Consider the following 23634-nt stretch of genomic DNA (forward strand, 5'->3'; position numbering starts at 1 on the left):
TTGAAAGTGGTCATAGATGTGCTTGCAGGGTTGGGAAGGCATCACGTTGTCCTTTGTCAGGGAGGTGGGAGCTGTCTGTGTTATATTCTTGGGGTACATGAGAGGGATTGTCTCAGATGTTGACTTGAGGAGCACTTGCCAGAGATGAAGGGCTGAGGTAGGCCTGAAGAGTAGAGAAATGAAGGTCAGGCCACTCCAGCTGAGGAGAAGCCTAGCTGAGCTGCAGGGTGAGAGCTACAGCCTAGGCCTGAGGAGATTACACATCTCAGAGTCCCTGCAAGGAGGAAGCTGAGGCCCCCTGGATGGCCAGCCTAGGCTGATCAGTGATTTTCAGTGAGCCTCCGTCTCAGAAACCAAGGTGGAGAATAGAAGGATGGAGGGAAAACACCCAGGGTTGACCTATGGCCCTCACATGCACACACACACATGAACATATGTATACACACAAAACCGATGAGGAGTTATATGAACCCAAAGGAGACCATTTGTTTGCTCCCTCATATGGGGTGTCTTTACCTCACCTGACTCTGGTTTCCCAGCTTGCACCATTTCCCTGGAAGGAGCCACAAACCTGTATGCAGGCTCAGCCGCGAGGGAAGCTATAGTTTGCCCGGGTTTCCATTGTTGTGTGTTTATTCTGAGGCTTTCATTGTCCTTTACTGTCGAATATCAGAACCACAGCTCCCAGTGTTGGAGATCCACACTTACTGTTCTGTGTGCACTAAATATGGTCAGATTTTCTTTGCTGGGTCCCTTCCTGAGTGCATTGCCTCACGCAGTCCTTGTGCGAATTATGACTCGCCTTGCTGGATTCTTTCAAAGTAGGATGAGCATTTCTGCCTACCCGCTGAAGAAATGACCCTGTGGTGATCTTTTTGTGAAGTTTGTCATTGTGCCGTTCTAGACATTTCTTTTGAATTTGGATTATGTTCTTGACCTCAAGTTTGTGTACAAAGTCATTTATGTGCAGGTGCCCGTGCATGTATGTGATGCATGCATGTGTATGCATATGTACCTGTGTGTGTATGTGTATACATACAAAGTGGGTGCCTTCATAAAACCCAGATCAAAAATTCACCGTTTCAGCATTAAAGTAAGTAAATAGGGTCCAAGGAGATGACTCCATTTGTAAAGTAGTTGTCCAAGTGTAAGGACCTGAGTTCCCTCCCTGACACCCGTGTAAAAGCCAGGTGTAGCACACACTTGTCATGCCTGCCCTGGGAGGCAGAGTCAGCAGGATCCCTGCGCTTCACTGGCAAGCCATCAGAGCCCAATCAGTGACATTTAGACAAAAGAGACCCTGACGCAAAAAACCACTGTAGATGACTTCTGGGGAACAACAGCCAGAATTGATCCCTGACCTCTCCGTGTGCAAGTGCACATGCATGTGAATGCACATGTGCACTTGCACACGTACACAAATTAACCACTGAGCAAGTACATAGAAACAAAAATGAAAGAAAGCTCACAAACTTGTCAGACAGTGTTTGGCACTCATTCTCACCGCGGACATGGCAGTTCCTGAGTGATGGAGCCATTATCCGTATGTGCGGAGAAGACGCTGTGTGCACCAGGGACAGACTCGTTTCTTTGGGGAGAAATGCGAGACGACGTGAGAAGCTTGCGTTGCGAGCAGCCCCGGTGTAAACATCTGCTTCCCTCTCGCGTGGTCTGGCTCCATGGCTCTTCCCTCTGGATGTTCCGGGCTGTCGGCTATGCCGCACTGCATCGTTGTGCCACCTGGGCCAGCCTTTCCTGGAGTTAAGTTTGGAAACTTTGGTTTGAAAACAAACATCAAAGCTGCACAGGAGAGAGAGGGTCATGGAGCATCTGTGAAACAGAACAACTGTTAGGGGAGAGACACAGGGTCTCTGTCTACCAGGATGCATACCCACAGGCAGCCTGGGTGGAGGGGGATCTTCCCGGACTCTGGATGGGTCGGCCTTTCGCAGGCCCCCTGTGTCCACAGCTGCCTGTGTGTTTCTCTGTTGTAGCGGATGTGCTCTCTCATGTTCCCACTTCTTCTTCTTTTTTTTTTTTAAAGTAAGGAACATGAATTGAATCACATTAGCTAATTCATTGAAAATGTGACAGCCAAATGGGACGAGGAACAAGACTTTGGACCTCACACAGAAAGCCTCTGAGTCCCTCATTTCTCATGCTTTTGAAAAAGAGTTTAGAACTAAATGAGGATTTCTAAATATAAATGTCCTCAGCAGGCAACAGTGTTGTTAAAATGACACAAATATAAAATGTCAAGTGCCTTCTCGAGAACTCTATTCTGTTTGCACACTTACAGGTCAACACGAGGAGAGAGGTCTTGTTTCTTTACATTTTGTCTGTGTGTGTGCAGGTGTATTTATGTGTGGGCGTACATGCATATGTATATGTGAGTATGGAGAGGCCAGAGGTTGACTTTGGTGTCATTCCTCGGGTGCTGACGACCTGGATTTTGAGGACAGGATCTTCCCTGGCCTGGAACTTGACAAGTAGTCTAGGCTGGCTGGCCAGCAAGCTCCGAGGATCTACCTGTCTCTTCCTCCTTCACTGCGATTATAAGCATGTGGCATCTTGCCCGACTTTTCATCAGGGTGCTGGGAACCAAACCCAGGTCCTCGTGGCTGCATGGGAAGCACTTCACCAACTGAGAAATTTCTAGGTCCCATGTGCACCCTTTTAATTAGAATAGAAGGTAGCCATAAAAGTGTAGTAGAGATTGAGTCCAAAGAATTCAATTGTCCTCATGGGAGAGAATTTAGAGAATTATATAATGAGCAGAAAAGCGACCACAGCGTTCAGGTTTGTCTGACTTAATTCTTCCATTTTCCCTTCTTGGACAGCCCTGTGCTAGCTGAGCTCAGGGCCATCACTTTCAAAGACGAACTCCCTTCAGACATGGGTCCTCCCTTAGGCATCTAAATCAGCCGAATTCTCATGGATTGTCCTTGGGAAACTTTTATTGGTTTACATTAATTGTACAAACTAATAAGCTTCACAGTGACATTTTTTATATACACATATTATGCAGGTGATCATATTCATCCCTTCAGTATTTTATAGAAAAGAAATCCCATTGTATGCCACCTAGCTCAACATCAAAATTACTTTGTTCATCCTTAAGTGATTCTTTAAAAGAATTGCCAGGTGTGATTAAGTATTGAGAAATGTCTCTTCCCTAGTTATCCCAAGAACTGTCCATCATCAGATATACATATTTTAATATTAATTTGGGTTTGTGTGTGAGTACAGGAGCATACATGTCATGGAGCATGCATGGATTCGGAGGACAACTCTCAGGAGTCGGCTCTCCCCTTCCAGTATGGTTTGAGGCAGGGTCTCTCCCATTCTGTTGCTGCACTGTGTGTTCCAGGGTAGCTAGCCCATGCGTTTACTGACAATTCTCCCATCTCTGCCTCCTGCCTCACCACGAGAGCATAGGGGCTATAGATGTACACACTCACATCCTGCTTTTTACATGAGTTCTAGGGATTGAACTTGGGTTGCCAGACCCCGTAGTTGGTGCCTTTACCTGCTGAACCATTGGCTTGGCCTGAAATATACATGTTAATTTTTCTGCGACACACTAAAAGTACATGGCAATGTCCAGGACCTTCCTCACTGATACTTAAGGCCAGCTTGGGAGAGTGGTAATGTTTTACCAGTTATGAATGCATTTCTAATGTACTAAAACTCACCCTGTAGCTGAGGACACCCTTTAACTTCTGGTCATCCTGCCTTCAACTCCAGAGTGCTAAGGTTACAAGCATGCACCACCCTGCCCAGTTTATGAGATAGTGGGTGGAACTTAGGGCTTTTGGATGCTACCCAGGCCTTGGACCAACTCAGCTACATCCATATCCCTTGTGAGTTATAATTCTTACCAAAATTGGTAGGAAATTTGACATCACAAACTTTATATTTTTTCTTTCACCATCGTGATTTAAGTATACTTAAACAAAACCAAAACTTTACGTAGCCCACACAGAAAAGTTAGAATTGAAAAATTACATTCTTCAACTTTAAAATAGAGAAGAAACCCTTTTCTTAGAAAGCATCTTTAATAGCAATGTTCATGGTATAAAATGTAAAATTTCCAAACTTCTAACATGATAATATTTTCTTTTTCACAAAGAAAACTGTGCAGCACAACCAAAGTGTGATTTTCAAGGTAGAAAGTTCTCACTTTCCAGTTCTTCACAGCTTTGCCTGAGTCTTGATGTCACCCCAGGGACTTCTCATGGAGTCAGCTCGGTGGCCACACCCCTGAATCTGCTGAGTTAAACTTTGAACACAACAACGCTGTTGGTTTTGACGTTCTCTTTGACAGATCAGTCTAGTGATTTCTCTGGCCCATAGGTTTGGCTGGTAACTGGGGAGATGCTGCAACACCGAGTTCTCCCACCCCATCCAATCACAACCTTCCCTTCTTATTATGGGATACAATGAAACTGAAATTTGGAGCTCAGTTCTTTTTGCCCCCACTCCTAGCCACTCATACAATAACACATGCTGCACTCATCAGTACTAAGTCATACACACTTCCTGTTTTCGTACGCACCCTGGCAGCCACCTAGCCAGAAGAAGAGACGACTGTAAATCCTGTAAACCATAGAGGCTATGTTCAAAGGTTTTCCTTTCTTTTCGTTGCCATTTAAAAATTTTATTACATTTATTTATCTGCTCTTTTTTTAATGTGTGCAGTGGGGGTAGGGATAGGGGCCACATGCCATGGCACACTTGTGGAGGTCAGAGGATGACTGATGTGGGCCTGCTGTCTCTTTTCACCTTGTGAGTCCTGGGGATCCAACTCAAGTCATCTGATGTCTTTATCCACTAAGCCACCCTATTGGCCCCGTTTTACCATTTTCATTTTAACCTAAAGAAGATATATAAAATGTCGATGAACAGTAAATCCAGTGAGCACGTACAAGCTAAGAAAAATAGTATTTAAAGTTCTGCTGTTTGTGGAGAGAGTGCTGAAGTCTTGGCACAGTTATTTATAAAATTATAAATAATTGGGATATGAAATATTTTTAGTGAGTGCTGTTATTTATGTCTGTGGCCTGTAAACTTAGGAAGACTCTTGATTCTTCTTTGAGAGGTTTGCCCTTTTCTGAGAATCTCTCTGAACTCTGAATGACTGCTGGAGTGGGGAAAGCGCTAAATGGAGTGTTTTTATTGTGTGTTAAGTTTGAAAGGACTGAAATGACTCCTTGAGGGAGCAATTTTTTTAAGTTCCTCTTTTTCCTGGTTCTAAGTAATGTCCTTTATTCACATAAGGTCAGATCAAAGTATGTGTTTAGATCCAGAATAGAAAAACATACTGTCCTTTGCAGAGGATGGACATTCATTTTTCTTTTTGAGAGTATTATACAAGATGAGTTTTATGATTTTTATATCAGGAAGTTTCTAAAACTTCTGGGAGTCATTTCTTGTTGCTTCACTAACTCGTGATTATTTTTAAACTCATAATCCCAAAGTTAAAGTGGTGTGTGTGTGTGTGTGTGTGTGTGTGTGTGTGTGTGTGTGTGTGTGTATGTGTGTGTGTGTGTGCTTGTGGAGCCCCAGATACTAACATTCAGTGTCACTCCTCTGGGACACAGTTCACCTCCTTTATTATTTTGTAGGGTGAGTATGTGTGGTGGTCACATGACAACCTGAAGGAGTAGGCTGTTTCCTTCAACTGTGGAGTGAGAATGTCCCTGAGATCAAACTCAAGTTATAAGACTCAGCACCAAGCCTCTACCTGCTGAGCCCTCTCATGGGCCCCCACCAGCTTTCATGAGACAGCCTTTCTTGCTAGCCTGTTAAGCCACACTGGCTGGCAAACCAGTGAGCCTCAGGGATCAAGTTGTCTCTACCTCTGCAGCCCACAAGCACACACCACTACACTGGCACTAACCTTTGAAACAAATTGAGGAGTTTAAGAATGATCCCTGAGAGCTGAACGACCTTCCTCAATCTCAAGAATGTCACTGTTCTCATGGGTTCTGATCATATTGTCTAGTTCTTGGTTTCCTCCTAAACTCTGTATTCAGAACTGAATATTTTCACTATTAGATATTCTGACCTTTGAACTGAATTCTTACCAAGCAGAAGTAGAACCAGGCTTCTCCTCTGAAATAGACATAGCCCCAGGAACGTGCCTTCCTTCCTTATGAGTGAGCTGGCTGTTGCTCCATGGACCTCTTGCCTTCCTAGCTCACCTCAGAACAGGGCTGGACTTCACTTACAATACTCAGGACACCTTCTAGGTCAAGAAGTCCCATGTACAGAATCTAAAAGATGTTGCCCTTTGGTAAGTATGTAGCGTGGGTAAATTTTTAAGATGCTTCAGATTGTTAAATGGACCTATCAGTTGTATCTTCCTTTTGGGAAACAAAGGAGTTTGAACAGAGCCAAGTCATAGTATCCATCCTTGAACTTGGGCCTACTTTCGCAGCTCACCCCAGGCCAAGAAACTTGGCTTAATTTTTAGGACGTGGCTTTCTGATGCTTCATGAAGATGTCTTCAATGAAGGTAAAAATAGTCTTGGGACAGACAGCACTATTTTAGAATGAGGAAATAGGAAAGAAATAGGAAGGACTAAAGTACTCTCAAGATGTCTGTCTGTCTGTCTCCCCCTCTCCCTTTTCCTTGCTCTTGTATAATCAAGTGTTCCTATACACTGCCACATCTGGCTCTTTTGGTAGGTGCTGGGGATCATCACTGAGGTCCTTATGTTTATGCAACAAATACGTTGCCCACAAAGCTACCTCCCTAAGCCCTCCTTATCCATTGTGTTTGCACAGTGACCACAGCTGGGATATGAGGAGAAATGTCTGGGTGAAAGGTGAGAGGGATGAGGTCTTACCAGGGGCTTGTTATCTCTCTAAAGATAACCCTTGAAGGATGAAGTTGTTAGCTCACTGGCAGCCACATCTTGGGCAGTGTTTTTGGTTTGTGGGTTTCAAAGCGTGGGCTAAGGTGTTGCTCAGCAGATTCCAACCTTCATGAAGTGACCATCTCCTCAAAAATGTCTTCCTTGCAATTCAATCAGAACACAATCCTGTGATAGGATTCTCAATCCATATTCCAGTAATTCCTTAGCAACTAAACCTGGCCATTGATGTGTTTAATAGTTTTAATTGTTCCCCAGGTGACTCAATGAGTGGGTGGTATTGTGACTTATTCAGTTCCTGGATGCTAACTCAGGTATAGTCAGAGTTCACAAAGGACTAAAACAGATAGAATTCATATACGTTAGAAGGTTATTTATTAGATTGACTTACGTGGTAGAGTCTGGAGAGCCAAACAATGGCTGTTTCACCAGAGAGGCCAAACCTGTGGGTAGTTGCTTTGTCTGCAAGACTGGAAGGAGTGGAATGCTGTGAACCAAATGAGAAATGGCTCCAGCAGGATGGTAGCATGCTTTCCTTTCGGTAGCACTGTTGAAGAATAAGAGGTGAAGCCTTGCTGGACCAAGTGCGTCATGGAGACAGGCTTTGGTGTTTTGTAGCCTGCTCCCTCATCTTGTTCTCTCTGCGTGCGTTTCCTGGGTGAAGAGTCAGTGTGATCCCTCTACTTCCTGACTGCAAAGCCAGCCCCACACTCCCGATGCCATGTTTCCACTGTCATGGTGGAACGCATCCCCTCTGAAACAAAGGCTTTTGCCATGGTGTTCTAGCAAAGGGACTGAAATCCAGCTGCTACGGCCCAGAGGATGGTTCTGACCTGCTGATACTTATGAGGAGAGCCCGGGGGAAGATCTCAGAGGATCTGAGTTATAGCAAGCAGGGAAATGTATTTTCTTTTCTGTTCACATACCCAAGATCTTTCCTTTTTTCTCCTTGGTTAGAGTTCATTGTCAACCTGTCATGATCTAGACACACATGAAAGACTGGTCTCTGCACATGCCTGTGGGGAAACGCAACTTAATTGTGGGTGGAATTATTTCATGATCTGGATAAAACTCGAAAGGTGAGACAAGGGGTAGCATTCACATCTCTCTGCATCCTCTCACTGGATGCGAAGTGGCCAGCTTTTCATTTCCTGAGATTGACCAGGAGAAGACGTCATAAGGGGTCCTCAACCAGGTAAGACTGAGCTCAGCTGGGCTGGTTTTGGAATGTGGAGGCTTTGCTAACATTCCCTTGAATTTAGTCAACTCTTAAAAGATGGAGCTCCTACAGAAGCCTGTTAAGCAATGCAGTCTCCCTCTCCTGCCTCCCTGTCAGCTGGCAAGGTGGCTCAAATGTGACTAGTGCTGTGTGATTATCCCTGTGCCCAGAGCTCATGAAAGTTAATAGGAGCACAAAGCAGTTGGGGAGCATTAGGATGTTACATGGACATTGACAGTCCTGTGGAGGGCACCTACTGTCAAACCAAGTTGGTGGCCCCTTGAACCCACCAAAGAATCATGTCTCGCTATGGCTCCTGTTTTTGCCTTTCTGCATAAATGAATGGCCAAGGTTCTTTTTCAGTTGGATTCTGTAGTTGTATCAGGAGGTAAAAATGCATCTTTCCCCCAAATGTGTCATGTTTGGTAGATTTGATAACTCACCTCTAATTGATTTTGTTGCATACCAAATTGATTTATTAACTAATGAATTAGCACAGCAATCCTTTTGTCTGCATGCTAAGGCCAAGTGGATACCATAGTCTGAATTAGTCAGTTTCTTCTGTAATTACAAGTGATGATCTGAGAACAGTTCCTTTGCAAATACTCTACAATCTATTTCATTGCATTTACAAAATAATTTGTAAACATACCCTCAAGATATAAATTAGGCTCTATTTCTCTTGGGTCACTGTATTTGATTTTCTTTCCAAGCCTACAGTTATTGCATTTTTCTTCTTTGTGTATTTTTAGCACCTCCTTCCTTCTGAGCATCTCAGTGTTGCCTCCAGGGAATGATAGTGAGAACAGGCACTGAAATAATTAATATATCCTTTGCAGTCATTTGATCCACATGATAGCCTTTTCGGATCACCAGAGCAGGAAGTTAGGTTCACCTTGTCGATGAAGAAACTTGATTTTACACAGGCAGTTGGCTTTGTGAGTGTTGTACAGTGAGTTGTGCTGCTGTGGACTGGATCCCACAGTTTGGTGGGGATAGCATTGGTTGTATCTGTCCCCATGCTCCTCAAACTCAGCTGTGTCTGGAAGTCATCTGTACAGCTTCAAAATTTTCTCATCTGGGGCTGGGTGGATGGTTTCCTGGGTAAAGTGCTTTTTGTACAAGCCTGAGGACCTGCTTGAGTTTGGCTCTCAGGACTCATGTGGTACCACATGCTTGCAAACCCAGCAAGGAATGTGGGGGGTGGGGGTGGGGATGCTAGAAACAGCCAGATCCCTGGCCAGCCACATAGCCTGTTTGGCAACAAGTTCCAGGCCAGTGAAAGACTCAAAACTAAGGTGGGAAGCAATTGAGGAAGATGTTCCTAAATCAGCCTGGCATGGGTGAGTAATCCTCCCACACCCTTGCACATAACACACACACACACACACACACACACACACACACACACACACACTATGCATGTACCCACATGCGCACACAAACACATGCCTTGCTTGTACTCCAGGGCTGCAGGAAAATTCAGCTGTATACGTTGCTTTCTTGCTCAATATACTGAAGATTTCTCAGATAATCATAGGTTCTCTGACAAGAGAAGAGAGGATCATGAGTACTCGTAGAGAAAGCAGAGAATCAAGGGTACTCTGATGGGAGACAGCATAGGAACATGACCACTGTGGGACTGGGAAACAGACAAAAATATGTTGTTGGTTGTTTTCTTACTCTTTGTCTCTTTGGAGGTCTACCATGCAGCTCCCAAATAAGTTATACACGGAGGCTTATTCTTAATTATGAATGCCCAGCCTTAGCTTGGCTTGTTTCTTGCCAGCTTTTCTTATCTTTAAATTAACCTCTCTGTCTTTTGCCTCTGGGATTTTACCTTTCTCTGTTTTTATATGCCTTTCTCTCTTACTCCATTGCTGGATGTCTGATCCCTGATGTCCTCCTCCTTCTCTTTCTCCTCAATCACTCTTCTCCCAGATTTCTCCTTCTATTAATTCTTTCTGCCTGCCAGCCCCACCTGTCCTTTCTCCTGCCTTGCTATTGGCTGTTCAGCTCTTTATTAGACCATTAAATGTTCTAGAATAGGCACAGTAGCACAGCTTCACAGAGTTAAACAAATGCAACATAAACAAAAGTAACACACCTAAAGTAATATTCTCCAACAAATATGGGTACTCTGATGAGAGATAGCCCATAATTGCAGGGTGATTATGGAGGCAAAGCGGATTATGGAATACTCTGGAGTGAGGAAGCATGGGATTGTTGTTTGATGTGATACCTCCAGAAACAATACCCTGTGTTGAGATCCCACTTGAGCAACTCACAGTCACAGATGCCCACTGTTTGGAGTTATTGAAGCTTTGAAAGCTATGGAGACCTTGCCCCAGCCATACTCAGTCCATGCATTGGTAGTGAGCTCATTGCTCCAGAGTAGATGTTCATACTACACACAGGCCAGGGTGTCACTCAGGACGATGATGGTGCATGGGCGGACCCAGTTCAAGCTTTCTGACAGAATGGGTGAGATATGGTAGAGTATTCATGCAAAGCAGATTCCTGTGGGGAAACCTGGTTATGGGAAGGTTCTAATGGACAGTATTTAACTTCATTTAGTAAGAGGAAATCATAGATATAAAATTAAATGCACATACACACAAACAAAAAGATGAAATTCTAAATTTGCTCTAATTATGGTTGCCTACTAAATTAGCTTCAGGCCTGTTCTGCTTTTGAAAAAACCTAACTGGTAAGTCAGTGTTGGAGTTCCCAAATGAAGGCTTTTGTCTAGGTATACCAGAAGGCCCTGGAAATGCAGGGATTATAGACAGTGAGATTCCAGGGCCCATCCTCATAGTCAACCCCTCTCTGTTCAAACAGCAAAGACCTTCTATGTGGAGCTGGATTTCCAGGTTGGCCTGAGCCATTCTGACTCTTCCACCAATATCTGGCTAGGCAAGTCTGGCTCGAAATACTTTCTGGGGTCTGTGGGTTGAGAGAGAGATACACAACTGAGCACCATCCTTCCTGTAATGTGGGAGTCAGGCAGGAGGCCTGGGAGTCATTGCTGATAGGCTCCATAACATGGACATTTTATCTGGGAGATCAGGCCACTTAAAGGGGCTGGGATAATCTCATGTTTCCTATAGTGGCAAAGATCACAGGTCATGTTTATAAATTGTTTTGTTTTGTCATGTTTATGCTCATGGCTTACTTGATGTTAAGAAGGCCACTGGTTAAATCCAGTAGGCTATTTTTTTTGTTTGGATAATTGTGGAATGCTTCTGAGAGAGCCCGTTATCTTGGAACCCCAATTTGCCTAGCTTATTTCTCTTTAAATCACAGATTTTTAGGTAAAGAGAATAGTTACCTACCCCGCTTTCAGATGAACTTTTTAAAAATTACTCTTCCATGTAGGTAATCTGATGTTTCTAATTGGTTTTAGGATCCTACTCATTTCTTGACAATTTATATAAATCCTCCCACCTCCCCACCCCCCCTTACCAAGATGAGTCACCTGGCAGCTTTGGAGATTTCTTCTGTGCTCCCACCGAGGCTGTGAGTGGCTTGTCAGGACCTACCTCCCACTCCGTGACAAAAGACACTTCACCTGAGGACTTGCTGCCATTTCCAAAGGCTGGGGGATAAAAATAATAGTTTTAATGCCAAAAAAACCCCTTCAATATTACCAGCAGAATTTCTTCTGGGAAACTCCTCAGACTATTGCCTCTCTCCATGTCTCTAGAGTTCTGCCTGATTAGTGGGCATGTGTTATCTGAATTATACTAAATAAAATGCAATGTTTGTGTTTTAAGTTCTGTTTAGGCCTAAGTAGGTGAGGTGTCTTTCTTTATGGAGAAGAGCCTCCACTCGAAATGAAACTAGATTTTCCATCTTTGACCTTCAAAAGTACATGTGATGCTCAAACCCCTCAGAGTTGTTCTTTTCAGTAACTCCAAGAAGATGGGAGGGATTTGGGACTCAGTCTACAGAAATTTCCAAGACAGTACTTTGATTTACAGGTTCTCTATGACACTGAGAGAGGAATCTGGTGGTAATATCAGTGAGAGTATGAGCACACTGCCCTGGCCAGCTTTAGTTGACACGGCGAGAGTCACCTGAGAGGAGACGCCTCAACTGAGGAATCATCTAGATCTTACTGGTCTGTGGACCTGCCTATGGGGGTGGTCTTGATTGTTAATTAATGTAGAACAGCCTGGCCTACTGTGGGAAGAACCATCCCTAGGCAGGTGGATCCGAACTGTATAAGAAAGCTAGTTGGGTATACTCCAGCCCTTAAATTAGCTAGCTATTAGCATTCTCCAGTTCTTGCTGTACATTTTAGGTTGTGATGTAAGGTCTTTCTTTGGTCAAAGGTAATTCTGTGTGGATAGCAACCAGGTCTGCCTTTCAGGTTAGCTGCCTTTGAGTTTCTACCTTATCTTTCCTTAATGATGGACTATAATCTGTGAGTGTTAGCTAAAATAAATCCTTTCCTCCTCTAAATTGCTTTTGGTCAGGGCATTTTATCACAGTAACAGAAAGAAGGAAAAAAAAGAAAGAATACCCAGGCCATCCCATTTTAAGGGAGGACATTGGTTTAATGGTTTTTTCATTGTTTGTGCAAATATTCTCTTAGTGCTTTGTGTAAATGATGAAAAAACTTTTAAAAAATTAACTGAGCTAAGTTTTGTGGTGCACATCTATAATCCTAGCACTTGGGGGGCTGAATCAGGAGGAACAGGAATTTAAGACAAGAGTTTGCTGTGTAAAGATTCAAACTCTCTCTGTCCCCTATGTGAGTGTATAGCACAAATCTTAAAGGGTCTTACTAATTAAAACAAGCCCAAGAGCCAGATATTGGGGTGAGCGCTGAAAGATCAGAGAAGCAGAATCAGCCACAGCCACCTCACCTTGCCAGTTCCTCAGCTGATCCTGTTTCCTCAGACTGGAAGCCTCTGAGTCCTCATCCGGAATGAATCTCAGCTGAACTGCTGCTAGAAACCTAAAAGCTTAACCAGCTCTAGTTCCTGGTCCTCATGCCTTATATACCTTTCTGCTTCCTGCCACAACTTCCTGGGATTAAAGGCATGTGTCATCATGCCTGGCTGTTTCCAGTATGGCTTTGAACTCACAGAGATCCAGACAGATTTCTGCCTTTGGAATGCTAGGATTAAAGGCGTGTGTGCCACCATTTTCTGGCCTCTGTATCTAGTGGCTGTTCTGTTCTCTGACCCCAGATAAGTTAATTAGGGTGCACAATATTTTGGGAAACACAATATCACCACATGAGTGTGCTCCCTCTCCTTCCCATCCTCCACCCCCACATACATAGAGATGATGATGATGATAGATAGATATGATATATATGAGATTTTATATATATATATATGAGATGATATATATAGAGAGAGAGAGGGGGAGGGCACGTTTGTTGAAAGTACTTAGGAACACTTCACTGGTTGAGCATTATACTTGTTATCAGTGGTAATAACACAGATGACTCCATCTGGCAACCAGCATATTAACCAACCAACAGTGACATGCGTTGAGTGGCATCTTTTGCTGTACTTGTTATGGTGTTAGGGATGTGCTGTGCATTTTGGTCCCTGAGAGACTTATGCTATCAGCCTGACCAGGCATCCTATATATGCCATCTCTTCACTGACAAGGCTTGGCTAGCTCACTTCTCCTTTTGAACTATTATTTTGGCAAATTGTCCTTAATTATCCATGGTGCTCTGGTTCTTTAATCACATCACAAATTCAAAGCATTGTATTTTAAAATTATTTAATGGTGTGTGTGTGCACCTGTGTGCACTTGAGTACAGTGCTCTTGGAGGCAGAAGAGGGTGTCAGAGCTGGAGCTATAGGCAGCTACAAGCTGCCTGACGTGTGTGCTAGGAGCTGAATTTGGATGCTTTGAAAAAGCAGTAAGTGCTCTGAACGGCTGAGCCATTTGTTCAGTGAAAAAAATTTGATGACTATTCCAGCCTCATCTAGCCTCCCTTCAGTGTGTCCAGAACTGTTTATTAGCCCACAGTCAGATAAAACATTGAACACATGCCACCCAAGGCCACATGGATGATAGGGGTCTATGCCGCAACCTGTGACCATGACTGTGTCCAAGGGCTGTGCTGCCATGCCTATGTGAGTGGCCAGTACTGTTACCCAAGGCCATAGTGTCATTCAGGCCAGGGCTGCTGCTAAGGACCATGTGTGGGTCTGTGTCTGTACAGCAGCAAGAGTCTGTGTTGATGTCCTGGGTTCCTGTTACCACTGAAGGCCATGTGTGATCAGCCACCTAAGACCAGTCCCAGGGCCATGCTGCTACCAGGGCCATACTGATCTGGGTGCCATGTACTGCCACAGGGGGCATGGTGACATTGGCCCTGAGCTGCTGCCTAATGGCCATATCTGAGTCTGTGGTCCTGTTGCAGCTGGGGTCTGTGGTGATGTTTATGACCTGTGCTACCACAGGGGTTCATAGAACCATGCGTGTTGAAATCCAAGGGCTGTGCTGAGCAGGCCCCACCCATTGCTGGCCCTGAGACAACTGACCCTGTACCTCAGCTGTCCACCCCACCTCCACCCACCCCCACCTCCACCCCAATCCCCTCACTCTGGAACCATGTCCTCACCCCTCATCATGAGTGTGCACCTCACCTGGGCAGCATGCTAGAGCTTACCCAGTTATCAGGGACACAGGTAAGCTGGCCCTGAGGGTGAGAGAGCAGCAGCTGCTGACCTCACCCCCCCATCTGCCATGTGGTAGCATGGGTGAGGGAAAGATGCTCTCCCTTCCTCACCCCTTGTTACCTGGGGTAGGCGAGAGAGCTGGCCCCAGGTCATGAGAGTGAGAAAACTAGCCCTGCACACGGGAGAGCGGGCCCTGCACCTTGCCTGGGTGGCACCCTAGTGCTAACCCTGCTGTCGGGGCACAGGTGAGCCAGCCCCGAGGGTTTGAGAGTAGGAGAGATGACCCTGCCCCTTGTAAGCCCCCTACAGCAGTCGGGAGAGAGGGCCCTACACCTTGCCTGGGCAAAACAAAACAGTAGTGTTGGCCCTGGAGGTGTGAGTGTGGGTGAGCCAGATCTGAGGACCTGAGAGCAAGAGAACTGTCCCACTCCTTGCTGCAGGCTACATTGGGGGTGAGCTAGCAGTGCTGGAGAGCCCTCCTGGATGATGAGGGAGAGCTTGCAGGCTGACCAATCCAGCTATCACCCAGGCCCAGAACCAAGGCGATGAGTTTGTCCACCCCAACACACACCTCATCTATGAACTGCTGGAGCATGTGAAGTGACCGGATCTGCAGATCCAAAGCTGCAGGATCCCCACGACACAGGACAGCAATAGGATATCTAAGAGGAGCCCCAGTGAGGAACCAGTGTTGATAGCATAACAGAAGCCAGAGGCCTCCAACCAGACCAATGACTCATCACAATGAACACTTGAAAGTAAAGATGAATGGACTAACGGGTAAACTGTGTAACTCACCAGGCCACACTACAGCTTCCATAACAAGATCCTTCTCTCTCTCTCTCTCTCTCTCTCTCTCTCTCTCTCTCTCTCTCTCTCTCTCTCTCTTGTTGTTTTTGTTTGTCTCGTTGGTTTGTTTCTTGGTTTTTCTATTACATTTTTTTGTGTGTGTGTGTTGGGGGAGGTTGCATGGACAGAGGGCAGATACAGGGGGACAGGGAGATAAGTGAAATCAGGATGCAAGATGTGGAATCCACAAAGAATCAATAAAAGTTAAAAGAACAGAAAAACCTTTGAACATAATGCCTATTTCATCATAAAGGCTGACTCTAGTGTAACTTATTAAGTAGCTGTATCTAAAACACAGGGGCGATACAATGTCAGTGTCATGATCTAGCCTGTGACTTGGTGCTATCCTTCACTACTGCCACCCAGCATGGCAAACGAGGGTCAAACCGTATGTCACTGACTCAGGAAAAAGATTGACATTCAAAGTGTGGCTCCTATTAAACTCATATTGCTTTTCCTTTCTTGTAAAGTTTAAAAAAAAAAAAAAGATCGCTTATTAAGTATAACCATCATAAGTCAAGGCCTGCCTGCGGAGTTATTATCTCTGCTACCTCCCATGCATACTTAGAGGGTTCTTTGAGGAGAGGCAATTGCCTCCCAGTCAGTTCAGTTTAACAGACTCAGAAGATACATAAATATGTCTCTGCCAGCCATTGATCACATAAAAAGGATCCGGTATTGACCATAATTTCCAAAGCCAACTTTGATCATTTGACAATCTGAATTGATGGGGGTCATAAGACAGAATCTTACTTAATTAAAAAACTTTAATTGACAAATTGAACTTTTTTACCCTCATGGTATACAGCGTGATGCTTTGATATATGTACACATTATGGAATGGCGAATGCGACTTAATTAGCATATGCATTACCTCACACACTTGTCTTTTGTTTTTCCTGTGGTAAGAACACTGAGAAAATGGACATCTTAGCAATGTCCAAGTTAAGAATACACTGTTAATAGGCATAATCACCATGTTCCACGTGGACTCTGTTAATACTCCTCCTGTCTCACTGAAACTTGGTTATTTGACCATCACATTCTCTGGTCTCTCATCTCACCCACAGCCCAAGCAACCACAATTTTGCTCTAGGACTCTATTAGTTCATTTTTTTCAGATCTTAAAAGTCAGTGAGTTATGTGAAATTTGTCTTCCAGACTGCTTTATTTCACACATTATCATGCCTTTTGGGCTTGCCCATTTGCAACAAAAAAGAAGATTTTACATTGCTTACGTCGATTTTAAATTAAAATTCTCCTAAGAATTCTTTGTGTGGGTGTGTATGGATGTGTATGCACGTGTGTGGATGCACATGCATGGATGCCAGAGGACAGCCCAAGGTGCCATCTTCTTGTTGTGTTTCAGACAGGATCTCTCACTGACCTGGGAACTTAACAAGGCTGGCCAGGAAGCCCTGGAGATCTGCCTGTCTCCTTCCTTGGAGCTGGGATTACAAGCAAACATTTCTATTCCTAGATCTTTTACCTGTATTCTGGAGGTCAAACACAGGTTCTCATACGTGGAAAGAAGCACTTGACTGGCTGAGTTATCTCCCTCGTCCATGCTCCGGCTTGCAAGCTGTATGGTTATATCAGTGTGTGTGAAAGTCAGTGGTTGGACAACCATACCATGTACCATGTAAGGTCAATAACCAACTTATCAGCTCATTTGTGGATGTCCACTGCTCAGCCTAGGTGCTCAACTTCCCTTTTGGAAGCTCTTTGGCTCCCCTGCTGTGAATTACATAAGGAAACTGGTTGGTGCTCGAACACAACCACGAGTGGTAGGTAGCGAACTGATTTCTGTGAGTTCGAGGCCAGCCTGGTCTACAGAGCAAGATCCAGGACAGGCACCAAAACTACACAGAGAAACCCTGTCTCAAAAAAACAAAACAAAACAAACAAACAAACAAACAAAACAAAACAAACAAACAAAAAACAAAGAAAGAAAACTGGGTTGAGGAAATTACAAATTTTAACATTAAGTTATGAATTTGTCTTTTTGTTTGTTTACTAGCCTTCAAGGGTTAAGTGCAATCTTTCACCATCTATATGTTATTTTCCATCTATACAGCATTCTTTTTTGAAGTATTTAGTGTGTGTGTGTATGTGTGTGTACATGACTCAAGGTGCCAGTGGAGTCCAGAAGAAAGTGTTGGATTCCCTGCAGCTGGAGTTACAGGCTATTGTGATGTGAACAACCTGATGTGTGCTGGGAGCTGGATTTGAGTCCTTTGCAGGAGCAGTAGATGCTCTTACCCACGGCTCCATCTCTCCAGCCCCTGTAAGACATTCTTACTGCTTTATAGTCTTCCCTTCCAGGTTATACTCAGACAACCTTACTTACTTCTCTAATTCCTGATGCCCAGACATCTGGAGCTCACCTTCCATGAAAACGATGCCTGGTCCTTTCGTGCTTTCCTTTTCCACAAGAGCCTCCCTGTATGCAGAGCGCCTTTGGAACTGAACCTCTTTTAAGGAAATAAATGTTACTGATAGATGGAACAAGCAGTAAAAGCATCACCTGAGAATTTATTAATGTAACTGTGGGAATCTGCTCAATATGGAAGGTAGCTGGTGATAGCGAGAAGTGTTTTGAGTGAAGAGTAATGCAGAGAAGAAGGGGATTGATGTGCCCATGGCTGTGAGTTCATCTCAGACACATAAAGCAAACACTTTGCTCTCTTATCCATCATACACATTTAATCTCCGAGATTTCATTGCGTGCTTCATTCACTTTGTGAGTCAAATCCAGGGATGAAAGAGGGGAGTTTTATGTGTTTTTGCCTGGCAGTGGGAATGTTAAACTGTGAACAAATTGGGATGTTCTTTTAAAATCCAGTGATTTATCTAATGCTATTTTTCTCCCACTTTTAAAATTTAGTGTGCTAGTGTGGCACAAAAGCTGCTAGCAGTATCTGGGGATGGGAACATGGCTGTGATAGTTGCTGGAGTGCTAGCTGCAGTGGCAGTATATTCTGAGCACCCTCCCCATCACCTCCAAACAAATGGGTCAGTAAATCACGGGAGCTGAAGTTGCTGGGGTGTCTAGGAGTGCCTGTCAGGCAGGCTCTGGCCTTGCTGTTTTCCTGTTCAGCAGGTATTGTTTTAATCTTTTATTTATATTTTGACAGTATCGTACATGGATACACTGATACATAGCTTGCCCCTCCCACTTCCCCGACATCCTCCACCATGTCTCCCTCCCACCTTTCTATGGTTTTAATTTTTTTTCACCGACTGAGTCCAATTAGCTCCTGCTCTAATGCTGACTGCTCTTGTTGGCTTGATGTTGCAAGGGTCTTGTGCAAGTAACTACAGCTGCGGGTGAGTTCATTGCCATCCTCTGACTCACACAGTCTTTGTGTTCCTTCTACCACAGTGTTCCCTGGGCCTTGGAGGGGTTGATTGTCATGGCCCATTTAGGAATGAGCACTCCATTGTCATTTATCCTCAGCACTTTGATTATGAGTCTCTGACTTAATTGCTACCCACTGCAGAAAGAAGTTTCCCTGACCAAAAGCTGAGATGAGCACTCATCTGTGGGTTTAAGCATAGTTATTTAGAAGGCAGTTTGACAATCTGTCCCTTTCATAAAACAGGAATAGTGGGTTCCCCATTAGGGCCTATGGCCTCCTGGGCCATAGGCTTTTGGCCAGGCATTAATTTGCTCCTGTGGCATAGGCCACAGATCTAATTAGAAAGGGAGTTGATTATCCTCATAACCTGCATACCACCATAGCACCAATTGTTTGTTATATGTTATAATGTGTGTTTGTGTTTTGAATGGATCAGATCATCATTAACCATTGAATGGTAGTGGTTTGTTAAACCTGTTCTGAGCCCAGCCCTAACATTTATGATGAATTAGGTAGCTCTACAGAAGAATGGCTTAGGAGCCTGGAAGAGACTGTGCCTGCCAGTGTCACAGTGCATAGGAAGATAAAGAACACAGATTCTCAGAAGGGATAACTACTAAGAATAGATCTATACAGGCATGAGAAAAATCTTAAAGTGAATTCAACATTGTATTTAAATTCTTAGTTCTAACACTTAGTGGGAACCATGCTGCTTAATAACTGCTCAAGCCAATCCCCTTGTCTGCAGAGGGGTCTGGGACATCTGGCTGGTTCATGTATATAATGTACTTGAGATCCCTGTTTAACTTTGAGGGTTAATAGAGTGATCGTTCATCTTCTTTGCCATCTTAAATGTATTTAGAATTACTATGGCAAGATGCTTCCAGGTGTGCCTGTAAGAGTGTTTCCAGGAAGATTTGTGAATGTGGGCAGCATTATTCCATGGCCCAAGATCTTGGACTAAATAAAAAGGAAAAGCAAGCTAAGCACAGCATCCACCTCTGTGCTTCCTGAATATGGATACCATGTGACCAGCTGCCTCAAGCCTCTGCTTCCATGCCCTCCCCTGCAAGGTAGATTGTACCATCAAACCTTCTCCCTAAACTGCTTCTTGTTGGGTATGTGGTCACATCAATGAGAAAAAAATAATACTCTTGCATATTCAATGTTACCCTGTATCTTTTGCGTTCCAGAAAGAATTTAACATTTCATGCTAATTCTTCCCCAGTGTCTCTAAGTTATTTGCTCGGGTATGAATGATTGCTTTATCACTCTTTGCAATGAGTTAGTATGTAGATGTGACATATGGCTGGATATTCAAAGGGAAAACATTCTGTTGTAACTCTTGCTATCTGAGTAACTTCTTACAGTGGGATGTTGCTTTGCATCCCCATCATTTCCTTTCCTGTCTTCAAAATAAGAAACCATAGATATCTGTGGATATCAGAAGAATGATGAATAAGTTGAAGCAAATGTTAGCTATTGACTAAGGAGATGGCTCAACTGGTAAAGTATTGACAAGGCAAGCAGTAGGATCTGAGTGCAGCAATCCAGAACACATGCAAAATGCTACAGGTGTAGTGGCCATCACTTGGAATTTCAGGTCTGGGGAACTCAAGTCAGGTAGATCTCAGGAATTCATTGGCTACCAAGTCTAGCCTACTTAGAGTATTCCTGTTCACAGAGGGACAGTTTCTCAAAAAGAACCCAGGATGAGCAGGACCTGAGGTATGCCACATTGGCCTCTTTCCTCTACATACATGGGCACACATGTACACACACACACACACACACACACACACACACAAAATTGGTAACTATTACTACCATCTCTATGTATGTGTAGACTTTGTGTCCAGTCATTTGCTAAAACAATAGTAAACATCAAGAGAGGCTTTGCTGATTAAGGTCAGGAATATATTTGTCTGTGGGTATAAACATAAATGGAAGACTTCTTGATGTTGTGTCAATTAACTCAGCAACACTGTTAGTTATCTCTGGATCCTAAGATCTCTCTGTTATATATTTACCAGGCCTAGATTCCTTCCTGTGGAACTGGCCTCAAACCCATCAGGAAGTAGTTGGTTATCCCTATTATAATAGTGCCAAACAAGGCATTTATACCATCCCCTTTAAGATTCAGGAACATTGCTGGGCAGCAGTGGCACACACCTTTAATCCCAGCACTCGGAAGGGAGAGCCAGGCGGATCTCTGTGAGTTCGAGGCCAGCCTGGTCTACAGAGCGAGTCCAGGACAGGAACCAAAACTACATAGAGAAACCCTGTTTCAAAAAAACCAAAACAAAACAAAACAAAAAAAAGATTCAGGAACATTGGGAGATGAGGGGTAGTGGGAAGGAAACCTAGGAGCCAGAAGATAGGGAGAAGGCCTGCAGAACGTCATCCTCTCTACAAGACACAGCCATTGCTATCACAGACTCACAGTAAGCTGTGCATGCCTGCACTGGGTCTTCATTAGGGAGGGTCCTCCAGCAGTCAGGCTTAGATGGAGGACAGCTCAGGGAGCCCTACCCCTCGTTACTGAGATGTTTGCTGCTGACAGATTAAGGGAGATGGCGGGGGAGACCATTGCCTTTGGTTGTAAACCAACTGATGACTCTACCAGGCTCCCGTGAATAATTCCAATCTCGTGCTCACACAGATGGTGCTGGTAAAGCGAAATGGGTCACAAATGAAACCCAAAGTCATCAACTTGGGGAAGGGGCAGGTAGGGATGAGGGGGATTTATAGGGGTGGGCGGGACATATAAGAGAGTGTTGGGAAAGAGGAATTGGAATACATTATGTATGTGTATGAAATTGTCAAATAAAATTAATCATTAAAAAGAAGAGATTTTTCTTCTGTTTCTGTTAAAGCTTTACAACAAAACTTCAGCGAACCAATGCGTGGAGTGATTCCACACATACATAAATGTCCTCAGAGATGGCTCATGTCCAGCAAGCTTTCCTGGAACATCACCGAATGCGGCTCCCTAGGCCTTTCATTCATCTGAGCAGGGGATAGAATGTGCTAACTATACAGAGCCCAAGAAAAGGGCACAGCAAAAATAATGGCTTTATTTTAAGTGTAGAGGGAAATATACATATAAGGGGAGCACAGAGGATTTTTTTTAGAGAAGTCTTATAGGTAGATCTAATCCTAAATACGTTATAAATTAAGTGTTCCAAATCTCTAGTGGGATTCTGCATATTTATCTTCTTAAGTTGAGTTTTCCAGGTGATTAAAATCATAGCGATGTAACCCTGAAGAGTTTAGAGTTATTCTCTTTGTGTTGTTTGAACTTGTGGGAGTGTGGATTTGATTGTGCCACAGCACACAGGTGGAGATTAGAGGATGACCTCAGGCGTTGGTCCTCACCTTCCACCTTGTTTGAGGCAGGGTTTCTGTATAGTTTTGTGCAGTGGATGCCAGGAGAGCTGGCCTGTGAGCTGCTGGGTATCCTCCTGTTTCTGCCCTACTCCATTTCCCCATAGGAACACTGGGGTTACAAATGATCACACTACTGCATCTGGCTTTTGCGTGTTTCCTGGTTTTCCCACCAGTCTCCCACGTGCATGGCAAGCACTTTTATCACTGAACCATTTTCTTAACCCCGTGTTTGTGTATTTAAAATATTTAAAACATAAAGAAGCTGAAAAGAGAAGATATTAATGGCTGCAAGGTATATACCTTGACTGAAGTGGTGGTGGGGGTATAGATCTCGCGTGTCTACCTGCCCTATTCTAAACTAATGACTGAACTTGGCCTAGAGGAGAAAGACTTTTAGATGACGATGAACAGGGCTAGGATGCAGCTCAGTTGGAAGAGAGCTTGTCTAACATACACAAAACTGGATTTGGTCCCCCGGTACTCTGTAAACCTAGCTTGGTGGCACACACCACTAATTCCAGCACTTGGTTGGGAGGCAGAGGCAGAAAGAACATCCTTGGTTGCATCGTGTGGTGGTAGAGGCCAGCCTGGTCTAAACATGACCTCCTCTTCAAACCAATCGTTTAGAAAATTGAAAACAGCAAAGCAGTGGTTGGTGGGCTTTGAGAACACTGAGTCTGCTCCATCAACTGCACCATCAAGGGGTTATAAATGTGGTGCAATATCTTGCACTCCGCCTTGGTTTGGTTTCTTCAGTGAGCCTTATGGTCCTGGGTCAGACACTCCCAGCAGTATAACCCAGCAGTGGGGTGGTAAAATGAGACACTGCTACAGTGTAGTTAATCATTGAGGTTGAGCCCTTATATACAGGACTGGGCAACAGAGATACCCAGTGGGGCCTGGCAGGCTAGCTGCAGTTGAGGATGCACAAACTTCTCTCATTGACCTCTTTGCTTTCGAATATTTTTCTAAATTTATTTGTGCCTCTGTGTGTGTGTGTGTGTGTGTGTCCGAGCGCGCATGTGCACGGAGATCAGGGGACAACTTGGAGGAGTTGGTTCTCTCCTTCCCTCATATCTGACTTGGGATCACACTCAGGTTGTCAGGTTTGCAGCAAGCCCTTTACCTACTGAGCCATCTTGCTGGCCCTCATTGACTTCAATTACGTGAGAAATTATGAACTCATTGGGTGACCTGTTCCTACTTTTATGCCTTATTCTGAAATTCACGAAAACCAGGAACAGTCAAACATACTTTGTCTATTAGGAAAGCTT

The 23634-nt window shown here is 44.2% G+C and overlaps 1 protein-coding gene across 1 annotated transcript in view; it reads left to right on the forward strand.

The window, feature by feature from the left end:
* Window positions 1–23634, forward strand: part of Nckap5 (NCK associated protein 5) — a 788185-nt gene that overhangs the window by 432864 nt on the left and 331687 nt on the right. The window lies entirely within an intron of this gene.

The sequence above is a fragment of the Peromyscus eremicus genome, chromosome 15, assembly GCF_949786415.1.
Source record: "Peromyscus eremicus chromosome 15, PerEre_H2_v1, whole genome shotgun sequence".
Lineage (NCBI taxonomy): Eukaryota > Metazoa > Chordata > Mammalia > Rodentia > Cricetidae > Peromyscus > Peromyscus eremicus.